This window comes from Vidua macroura, chromosome 1, assembly GCF_024509145.1.
Source record: "Vidua macroura isolate BioBank_ID:100142 chromosome 1, ASM2450914v1, whole genome shotgun sequence".
NCBI classification, from domain to species: Eukaryota; Metazoa; Chordata; class Aves; order Passeriformes; family Viduidae; genus Vidua; species Vidua macroura.
The window spans coordinates 133,450,894-133,462,195 of NC_071571.1; the positions used below are offsets into that span (position 1 = coordinate 133,450,894).

At 42.6% G+C, this 11,302-nt stretch overlaps 1 long non-coding RNA gene across 2 annotated transcripts; it reads left to right on the top strand.

Annotated features, from left to right (window-relative positions):
* The first annotated feature begins 1,254 nt into the window (after positions 1–1,254).
* On the top strand, positions 1,255–10,182 carry LOC128812417 (uncharacterized). Of its 2 annotated transcripts, none has more exons than XR_008438706.1 (3): positions 1,255–1,387; positions 4,273–4,412; positions 9,763–10,182. It is a non-coding gene; the product is annotated as an uncharacterized LOC128812417 (long non-coding RNA). The 2 variants fall into 2 exon arrangements; XR_008438705.1 differs by lacking the exon at positions 9,763–10,182 and adding an exon at positions 5,339–5,549.
* The last annotated feature ends 1,120 nt before the right edge of the window (positions 10,183–11,302 follow it).

Genomic DNA, 11,302 nt, shown 5'->3' on the forward strand with positions numbered 1-11,302 from the left:
ATGAAACATTTGTGGATAGAAATAGCTCTCCAATTACCACTGAGTTCTTGTGTAATTTTTCATGCTGGATATTGCAACCTCGATCTTGGTCTTTACATGGGACACCACTGTTTGCAGTGGGTATGTCTGAAAGGGACTCATCTTTGAGGAAACCATACTGGCCTAAGATGGTCTGGGCTGTGACATGCTAGCTAAGATGAAGCAGCAGCTGTGACAACAACAACTGAGAAGGATATTAAACTATCATTGATTAAGTCAGCTCTGACTGTAATGCTGAAATCACCCTGACTTCATCCTGGATGTTGCAGACTAGACTGCATTTCCACAATAATAGAAAGCATTACTTTTCAGCCTTGCTTAGTGCTGTTGTCCTGGGAACAGAAAATTTCTACTCACTCCTCAAAATGCTGATCTGTTGACTCATTTTTCAGGTGAGATGTTGTTAAACCTTTCTGGGTGTGTTGGTGCTGCATCCTGTTTGTGCAGGAGTGATGGGCTGAGTTTTGTTTCCTGCTCCCTGTGTGCCCATTCTAACAGGAAATGGCCTTGGGTTAAGAAGAAGGATTTTGTGATTTTAGAGATGCCTTGACTCACTGCTTCTAATCTTTGTAAAGGATTCGATCCATAAAGGCTAAGCACCATTCAGAAACTTTCCAAGAGATTACAGGTTTACATGAGTTTGATAGGAAAGACGTGTGCTAATGTCTTTACAAACAATTCCATGTTTGGTGAGGGCATAGGTGTTAACGTCTTTGAAATGGATCTTAGTATCTCTACCAACTTCAAGCCACAGGTTTGTTACAGAACTCGGACAGTTTGACTCCTGAAATAGACAAATGGGCCTAAGTTTCTGAACTTTGGGGGGAAATGGCAGGTTCAAGGAGGGAATAGGTGGTTTGGGAAGGCTGTACCTTTCTAGTACCTCAGCCAATGGGGAAAGGAAGAGGACAACATGCAGCTGGAACTTTAGGATAAAAGGAGGCTGTGCCCTCCAAAACCTCGAGAGAGAAAACCCTGTGGGCATATGCCCCACTAGATTCTCTCCCTTTATTCAAAGAAAGTCGCAGAACTCCTCTGTCTCCTTTATGGACACTGGCTTTTCATAGTGTGATTTTCTGTACAAGTTGATGCTTTACGTGGATCTCATGGGCAGCAGGAGTCCATGGCTTGAAGGTGACTATGAGGTCACATCTGTCACATCCCTGAAAGGCCATTCCCTGCAAGGGATGTGCCTGCAGTCAGCATTTAGGATTCAGGCCATTGACTCTGGGTAGTGCCAGACTTGACAAGTTGTGACTTGGCCATCACATTCAGCTCTAGACTCAGAATGTTTGTTTTACTCCTGAGGAAGACAATGGAAAGCTTGAAGGACTGAATTAACCTAAGGGTAAGTAATTCTAGAATTCAAACTTTCAGGTCTTTTTACTCCTTCCTTTCATGTTTCAAAGAGCCACCACCCACATGGGATGGCAATATGCTGTCACCATCAGTGCACCTGCATGGAGGACAGAAGAAGAGCAGCTCCCTTCTGCGAGTCACTGTGCTCCCATCTGAAACATTTAGTAATATTAGCAAGGAGTCTTGTAAGTATGCCTTTCCTCCATCTGGCAGTTTGATCCATGTTCCCCTGTCATCATTTTTTATGGAATAATTTCACATGCAATGCAAGACCGTCTCTTGGGTGTTTAAAAAGCGAGGCAGGTGCTGGAACTCCAGAGCAGAGACCTTCCCCCATGTCCCTCCTGGCTGGTGTTACCCACTGTGTGCTAGGAGGAGCGCCTCACCTCGCAGCAGTCTCCGTCCCTACGCTTGCCACGATGGAAACATTTTTGACAATATAAAAGAAAGTGTATCCAATGGTGACCACTACCGGAACAAAAGAGCAAGGCTGAGCACTAGCCAGTGTTTTCATGTGCACAGCTAGCACCACCCACACATGCTTGTGAGAGAGAGAGGTGTAAAGGGGATGCCAACACTGTTAGGGACAACTACAGTCGAGGGAGGGGTAGAGGTTCATTTTCAAATGACAAGTGGGAGTACAGCTCTTATATGAGTCAGTGAGGAAGAGCCCCCGCAGAGGAGTCTCACACCTCTTTAGTGCCTTGCAGAGCTGCTTCTTGATGCCTCTTTGCTCCTGTCCTACTTTCTAGGAAAACTGCAAAAGTTCACTGCATTCTCACAATGCCCCCAACAGCAATTCTGAGCAACCTGCACTACCACGGCACTCATTAAGCCATACAAAGAGAAATCAAAAGATGACAGACAACACTATTCACTTGTCCTTGTGTGAGTAAGAGCTGAGCCTGACTTGCATGAGGTGGAGAAAGAGAGTATCTGAGAATTTCTATGAAACTCACAAGCATGTAACAGGAAGAAGATTTTACATTTCTGTACAGGAAATGATGGTGCAGAGAAGATAAAGAAGTATTCTGCAAACTCCACTTTAGTTCTTCATTACTGGTCAGAGGACAAGTTCTGTCACTGTGCCACCAATACATACCCAAAGATGTTTGCATCAACAACAGACCCATCAAGAATACTACTGGAAAACTTGAGAACCGCCCAGCCATTATATGGCCTCATTGTCCAGAACTCTATTACATCTTCTCCTTTTCACAGAGTCAGACCAAAAACTGCAATGTAAATACCATTCTGGCATCCCTCTTGCAGGACCCAACCTGCAGACGTTCATCCTACCGGTGGCAAGACACACTTGCCCATGTCACTTGCCAAGTGTGTCTTGCCACCAGTAGGACAGGGTGATGGGAAAACAACGGTGAACTGAGTGATTTGTTCTGTTGCATCTCATCCAGTTCACCCTTCCTTTCAGAGAAAGGGTTCTCAAGAAGAGTCTGCCTTCATCTATTTTATCTTTGCAAATCCTTGACTTACCCTGTACTAGGAGAGAGGACCAATTGAACTATAATTCCAGGAGAAGGCAGTCTGATCTGTGGCAACCACTTTGAGTTCACAACTCTGATCTGTCTGTATGTTAGATTTTAATCAAACATTAGGCAACATCTGTATCACTGAAATGAAGATATTTAAAAGCTCATGAAAAGAACTGGGTTGCAATTCTTCAAAGTAAAATTTTAATATGCTCCTGTTCTTTGCTCCACTTTATTTGCACTTGCAAATTTCTACCTCAGGATGCTATAGAAATGCCAGCACAAAAGGACGTGTGTAAGCACCTCTTACACACTGAACCCAGACTAGTGAGGCCAATTCTTAATGATGGCCACAAGTCAGCATGCCTGCAAACAGTTCAGAAGCAGCATTCACTCATTCAGCTTCCAACACAGGCTGACTTGTAAAGCAACTCCTGGCTGTTGGGTAACTTGTCACAGACAAGTTTACTGCCTACCAAGGATTCCTAATGTCTGATGTCACCCTGCTATTTATGTATACTGAGCATCAGAACTCCCCTGACATCCTGCCTCTTGGGCACAGGAGTTTCTGGGAGTAAGCTGTTGGTAAGTATTTCTCAGCAAGACTAGCAGCTCAGCAAAACTCATCCTTTATCAGAAAATAACCTTTATGCTAAAATTTCTTTAATAGAGTGATACTGAGAATGTGCTTGAGAAGGTACAATATTGAAGCCTGAACCAGAAATAAAGAGGAGATAGCAAGATCCCATTATAAGGGTCTTAATAATAGTGAAACATTCTTGTTTCTGTAGGACCCTTTGCTATGATAGTTATCTCAGAGAAAAATCCAAACAAACAAAAAAAAAAACAAACAAAAAACAAACAAAAAACAAACAAAAAAAAAAAACCCAAAAAACAAACAAACAAACAAACAAAAAAACCAAAAAAAACACAAAAAAAAAAAAAAAAAAACAACAACAAAACAACCCTGATTGCAAACATTTTGAAAATGGTCATTGGACAATACCAAAAGCTCTGATAGTTTCAGAACTTTGTATTTTGAGTTCAGATTTATTCTTAACCAGACTATGATACTTTACCAACACAATATTAGGAATTTTAAAGGCTCTTCCTTTGCTTTGATACATTTAAAAAGGTGAGAGAGGCCCCCCTCAACCTTCACTCTGTGAGACAAAACAAGCCCAGTTCATTCAGGCAGTGTTGATAAATTATTTTTCATTCTCCCATTGATGGTTGCAGCTTTCTCTGCCCATGGTGCAGTCTTGAGTTGTTCCTCCTTGAGTACAGGTGTCTTGAACTGTGCTGAGTTCTGGTTATATATGCCTGGGAATAAGTCAGTACTCTGCTTTTGGATACATAAACTATCTGTTTACCTTTTTCACAGCCATCCCATCAGTGTCATGATATGACCACTACTCTCATTCCTTCCTTGCTGCAGCCCTCTCAGAGCTACAGGTGGCCTTTTTGGAGCAGACACTCTTCTGAAGGTCAGACTAATCTGACACAGCTTTAGCTGACTGAACAGTAGGTTTCATATCTACCTTTTCAGTATCTACCTTTTCTCCCACAGGAGCTTAATGTCAGACAAATTTTCTGAAGTAGTAAGACTAAACTTCCAGAGGTGCTTTTCTTTCTGTATCACTAACAAAGAAGCCTAATTAACTGTTTGCTTTTGACACCTAACCTCCAAATAGCTCCTACTTTCATATATGCCTTGTATTCTGCCCAAAAAATGCCACCTTATTTGCACTGCTTTAGGCACCAATGGTATGCATTGCTCCATCCCTTCTTCCTGTTGACAAGACTTCAGAAATTTCTCACCTGTGCCATGGTAATAAATGAAAATCTTTAAGATTATCATCAAGGCACAACACCTTGAGGAATGCCAGTATTATTCTTCTTCCCACTAAGAAACTCCTTGCCCATGTTGTCTTATGCTGGCTCCCTATTCACTTTAATAAGTGAATAACTAAGTTCTAAAGGTATTTGTCCAAGACAAGAATCATTGTAATTGATCAAATCAGCCTGGCTTAGCAAGTTAGCTTGACAGTTTAGCATCCAGGTAAAAACGTTATGCCTGGGAAATCAATGGGAGATACCAGCTGAGTTTGCCCTAATCATTTTATCTACATAATTTTTTACTTACCTTTCGGTCTTAATTATTCTTTCCTTCAAAAATTGTTCTAAGGCTTGCTCATGATTGTAGAAAGACTGATAATTCTCTGCCAAGATAATCTCTCTGTTTCTAGTAAGCATGGGTATGGTGCTTACTGTTCTGCTGTCAGGTTGCAGCACGCCTAAATTTTAAAATCTATATTTTATACATCAATTCTTCAAAACCCTTGAGGCGGATAAATTTGTTTCTTCTCTCAGTCTGCGCACACTAAATGCTGTTAGTTTCTTGACCACTTCACTTATGGTTATTCCTGTATCTCTACCTTTTTTTCCAGCCACCCACCCTTTATTTTCGGGTGTAGACAGAGCAGGAAAGGAAGTATTCCTTTGCTGTGTGAATTTACAACAGATGCTGCAGGTTCCCTCTGAAAAGATAAAAAATGATTGTACAGAGATAGCAGTACATACAAAACTGCCTTCTGCCACTAACTTTTTAACTTATTAAAGCACTGTAATGTTTTACAAATATATAATCCTCTCTATTGATGAACTTTGAGAGAGAGCTGAGGAGTCCTGCCAATGTGAGGCTGAAGATGGTACATTAAACTCTAAGGAAGCTAGTGGCAAAGTACCTAAGGGCAGGAGTTATATCAGAGAATAAAGGTAAACTGTAGTTAAAGCCTTAGGCTTAGGCAGAGGCTAAAACACACATGATTTTACTCAGAAGGGACAGCAGAAGCGCCAGGAGGACAATTTAATTTCATCATGGAGTCTCTAACGAAAAGGGTGTGCTTTTGTACTGGTCAAAATCAACATCAAATCTCTCTTTGGTTTTATCATCATCCTATGCTTGCAGAGTGTTTTTTGCTTGCTTGGAGCTGAACAGAACTACCTACATGTTCTTTTGCATGGGCATTAATGTCCGTTGGGTACCAAGGAAATGGATTGTCAGAACTTACCTTGTCCAGGTACTAATGGCAGCGTAAGAGCTTTCTAAAAGCACACAACAGACTAAATGCACCCAGTTCTCTACTTACCCATTGTTCTAAATACAGACAGTATTTAGGGAACCTGGCAGACACTGTTAGGGTGAGTGTTCTAGCTGAACTGGAGTTTGTGCTGTAGAGGGGCATTCTTCTGTCTGACTAACAGCAAGGTAGCAGTGCTCTCCAGCTGCACATTCTCTAGCACCCTTGTGTGAAAGTTCTTCCTTTCCTCAAGCAGAACAGGTTTCATGTCAGACAAGCCAGGAGAACCCTGATAATTCATCTGCTGCTAATTTGGTGGAAAATCACATTATCAGGGGAACTATTCAAAGGAGAAGTGTGTTTTTAAGTTTGTATCTTAGCTTTATTAACCTTTGGCTGTGTAGTGTGTGTCCTGTGAAGTCTTGTGCATCCAGACCAGCTGGACATCCTTACCAGTGCATTTGGGAATAAAAGCATTTTGCAAAATGTTAAACCTAACTCAGAGGTTCCTAAGGGAGTTCATTAGTTACAGTGGCAGAATTCCAGTGTCTTGGCACCAGCGCCTCAGGAGTGAGTATGCAGCTGTCCTCCTGAGAGCATTGCTGGCCTCAGCCAGTCACAAAAGGACAAGTGCTGCGTAAGGTCACACATGTAGCTTTCCCAGCAGCTTGCTGCCTTTCTCTGCAGTATGCTCCACTGCACTCCTGGGTCCAATTTGCTTAGCTGATTGCTTAATGTACCATGCTCTACGGGGGGTTTGAGACACATAAAAAGAGACTGTGACAGGACCAAATGCACTGTCATTGGTGACCTCTTGTAAGCAGCACACAAGCTGCAGGATGGCAGTGACACAGCCACCGTGCAGCCAGGGGTTACAGCCATTGTGGATCTGCTCCTCAGTCAGACGTACTTCTGCAAGGCCTGAGACACTGAACAACAGGTGGGACTCCTGAAGGCACCTGGACTGAAAAACACCCAGAGCTGGGCACTCACAATGGCTGGTGAATGTTGTAGATGTTTGTGTTTACCACAGGTGGAGGTTCGGCCTGTCCCACAGGACATCGCAGCTTTGGGAGGAGCTCACTTGGCACATCTGTGTGCCAGCTCTGTCATGTCTCCTTACTAACACACTCAGCTTATAGAAAGGCTTTCTGCAATAATGGGTAACAAATGGAAACAAAGGATACTTTTGAAAAGCCTCTCTAAAACTTATTTCAGCTTCTATAGATGAGCAAATATTTTTGAATGTTAAAGTGGTATAAAGAGGCTAATTTTAATGTGAGGATGATCACATAGTTCCTGCTCATGGAATAGTAAGATCACTTAACCATGGAGTATATTTTATACACTAGTTTGGCATGTTTGCAAACTATACAATGGAGATGTTTTAGCACATCTTTATAAGATATGAATGAGGACAGGGTATTTGTAAAGCTGACCTTCTACAACCCTATAGTTATAATAGTGTCATGTAAATATATTACCTAGTATAAGAAGACACACTGTTTTGTGCAGCTGAGCCACATACATAAGTTACAAATGCACATGCAAATTTTATACTTCTGAAAAACTGTAAAAGCACATATTTATGAAAAAAAAAATCTGATGTCTGCCATTTAGTTACTGCTGTGGTTGTGATACTAGAACCACTAAGAATCTGCCTTTATTAGGGTAGGATCAAGCTTCTGGTTTATACTTGTGAAAGCAAATGATGTGCATAGCTTCAATCACAGTCCCGTCATTTAAAACTATGAACTAAATTAAAGCTCAGGTCTATACACCAGGAAATGCTGAAGATACTGGGAGGAATTCTGGATCTGAGGCTCTGACAGGAATGGCTCTCTCATGCTTACACTGTTTATTGGAAGGAATTTCTCTGCACTCTGCAGCTGCCTGACTGATTCTCAGATGGGGGATTCTTCAAATCATGTTCACTTAGCAACAGAAAGGTCCACTTAGATATACATGCCCAACTATAAACATTTTATGGGGGGGTATTGAATATCCTACCAACTTGGCATCTAATCAAGATTTACTGCCCAGAAATATAACACACTGTAAAACTAGCAAAGTTTTAAGTTCAGAGAAATCTGTGTTTTATGCTGGTTTTCAAACTTACTGAAGCCTGTTAACAGTGTGCAGGAGTTACAATCGAGGCAGCTTACATCTGGAGCAAAGTGCTTGTCTTGGCTGTATTTTTGGCATAGCCTATATGGCTGTTACAGACAGAGAAGACAGAGAACAGGCCCTTCACATGACATCTGAGAAGTCAACAAATGCATAGTTAGCCAAAAGCATGAAGTACCAGCATGCTAACTTGCCAAGCTAGTAGAACAAATTTCAGCACACTAAAAGGAGCTTACTGTGCTCAAGAATGACATAATTCAACCTTACATCTTTCATGACTTGTTTATCACTTATGGTGGAGACAGAATGGAGCTGCTTCTAATTTACATGGTAGCAGTACCCTGAAGCCCCAGCTGAAGGCTGCTTCCATCCCACTGGGCTATGAACATTGCTTAGTATCTGCCTCCTACCTATGCATGTGCACAACTAGTCACAGTTATGTGCTATTCTGGTTCTTTCTAGATGCCTTGGTGGAAAGTGAGGTAGAATTAAATGTCTTGCTTTTATTAAAAAATCAGAGGTCAAAATTGGTATTTGTTTCAGAGTTGCCAACCTTTATTTCCAGTTATAACTTCTGTATACTTTGACCTTATTTTCATTTAGCCTGTCAATGGACTTTGTAACTTTATCAAAAAACCTAAATCCTGCCAAACCAGGAAATCAAAATTTTGGAAAGAACACCCCATACCTCCTGGATGGATATGCAGTAGCAGGCTATGGCTCAGATCAGCCTGGGTCACCCTGTAATTTTGTGCCAATAAATTAGCCACCACATAGCCTGCAGGCTGTTTGGCACCTCTCACCCCAGCAGGACTTGAAGGTTCCCATAGGATTATGACAATGTATTAAAGAAACAGAAGCCCTGTTGTTTAAGGAGCAGGATCATTTGGGTGTGGGACAAACACAAGGCAGAAGTCAGCTCCTGCCCCAGGGGCACTACATTTGGAGAAGCCAAAGGTGAGAACAGAATTGTCTGAAATGAAACTGATCAATTGACAGAAGTACAAGGTGAGGCGAGTCCTGCAGGTGGAAGTTCCTCACTGCTGCCAGTTCAGGCTTCTAGGTAAGGTGCAGCAATGCTTCACATTGGAACTCCAATCATTTATTGATTCATTCAGTAAAGCAGAAGAATAGTAGAAAAATAGAAAGAAATGGTTGATTTTACTAGAAATTATAACCTATAGTTCTCTGAAATGCTGAGAGCCACCACTTAATGTGCCAGCATGCAGGAAAGGCTACAGATGACCAGAAATTATATCCTGTGGGTCCAAGAGTCAGCACAAATTCAGTTCAAACTGATGGTTAAAGCCCTGCAGGCCTTCCTTCCACTGAGCTTTGGCAGAAACATGAGCACTCTTGAAAATCAATGCAAACAGAAGCAAAGCAGGAAGACTCACTCTGCTTAGACAGCTGATCTGTGGGACCTCCTGGAGCAGCAGTTTCTTGTGGAAGCCTTGTAGACTAGGTAATCTCACACTACAGTGGAAATGGTCTTCCCACCAGATGCTTCCAGAGAAATTTCTTGTGCTATTAAATAGGCAAGATGGAAACTCACAGGAGGTGTCTCTGCAGCCTGTTACTGATTTGTCATGAGAGCTGCACGGTAGCATGATTTTGTCTGAAAGGAAACTGGTCAATTGACAGCATTTTCTGGTTTGTTCTAGATATAGGACTATCAAGATCTTCATTACATGCCCTGTGAAGCATATTTGGACTGCCTTTCCACAGTCAACTTCATCTGGTAGAATACAAGCAATATTCTCATATGTATCACAACTGGATACATAAAGGAAGACTTGCAGTGTACTAAACACTTGGGTTTCAGGGTTTGAAATTGTGCCTGTGTTCATGGGAAAAATCAATCCAAGAAGTCAAACCTATACAAGCAATGTTTCTGCTATCTGCTGTACCTTCTCTCCGCCCTATTGGCCCTTATAGACAACACACTGCAGAAGTTTTCCTGAGCTCTGCTACCATTTTCAGATTTTTGATCTCTAACTTCACACATACTGAGCATTCTTTTCTTCTTGTTCATCTATATAAGGCAGTCTCCCCAAAAACACAGCTTAGTCACTTCCCAAATGTGTGAGATTTCCAGTGACAAAGAGTTGGCAATTTTCATTGCCTCAGCATTCCCTCCTCACTGAAAGAAGTCAGGGCAACCAGAGGTTGGGATTTCCCTGACCCTCCAAATAAACCGCTTCCCTACTGGAGCTACAGCAATGATGTCTCATATTCATACATCTTGAGTGAACTCCAAAACTACAGCAAAAAATATATTAAAAAAAAACCAAACAAACCAACCAAACTCGTCATTATCTGCATATAACAAAATGTAGAAGGGAAGGATTCTTCTGATATAAATTTTTTCACAAGTCCTCAAAATTAATGGCTTAGGTGTCTTGCCAGTTTTTGCTGGAGACAGCAGAGCACGGCTGTGTGTAGGAAAGCAGCGTGCTGTCAACTACAAGCCGGGTATTTGTGCTCCAGAGAACTGCCTGCTGTGCAGCCAGACGGAAACTGTGTGATGCGGATACAAATGCCATGAGCCTGCGGAGCGCGGGGCTGGAGTGCAGGAATGCGGCCGCGCCGGCAGCCGGAGCCGAGCCCCCAGCAGGGGGTGGGCTCTGACCGCGCAGGAAGGAGCTGCGGCGGCTCCGGGACAGGGGAATCCCCGCTGCTGCCCGACTTACTCCTCAGCGGGAGAGAAAGGCGTGCGATGGCCCGCGTTTCTGAGATTGTACTGCTGTATGCTTGTGCGGGGTGAAAGCTGGTTTCCCCGATAGAAGCTGAACGTCCTTGTCCTCCTCCAAGTCACGGACCTCTCAGTAGCAGAGGTCATTGCAAACTGAAAAGGCATGTCTGGGTGAATTAATGATCTCTCGTATTTTGGAGATGCACTTCTTTTGAAAGCAGAAATGCTGGGTTCCTAATGTCCACCTTAGGTTCAGAAACATCTGACCTCTCAGAGACCACAAAACTACTTGTCCTGCTCATTCATGCCCATGAAGAGTATGAGCCTGCCAAGCCCATGAGAAGTGTGGCATGGGAGCTATGGGAAGGCAGGACTGCGGTCTGGCTGCACCTGAGCTCCTCACGCTCACACACTGAACGATACTAAGCTGCACGACTCCCTGGCTTGGTCTCTTCAGTTTCACATGAACTTGTTACAGCACTGATCTTTACATGCCCAGGGCTTCCATC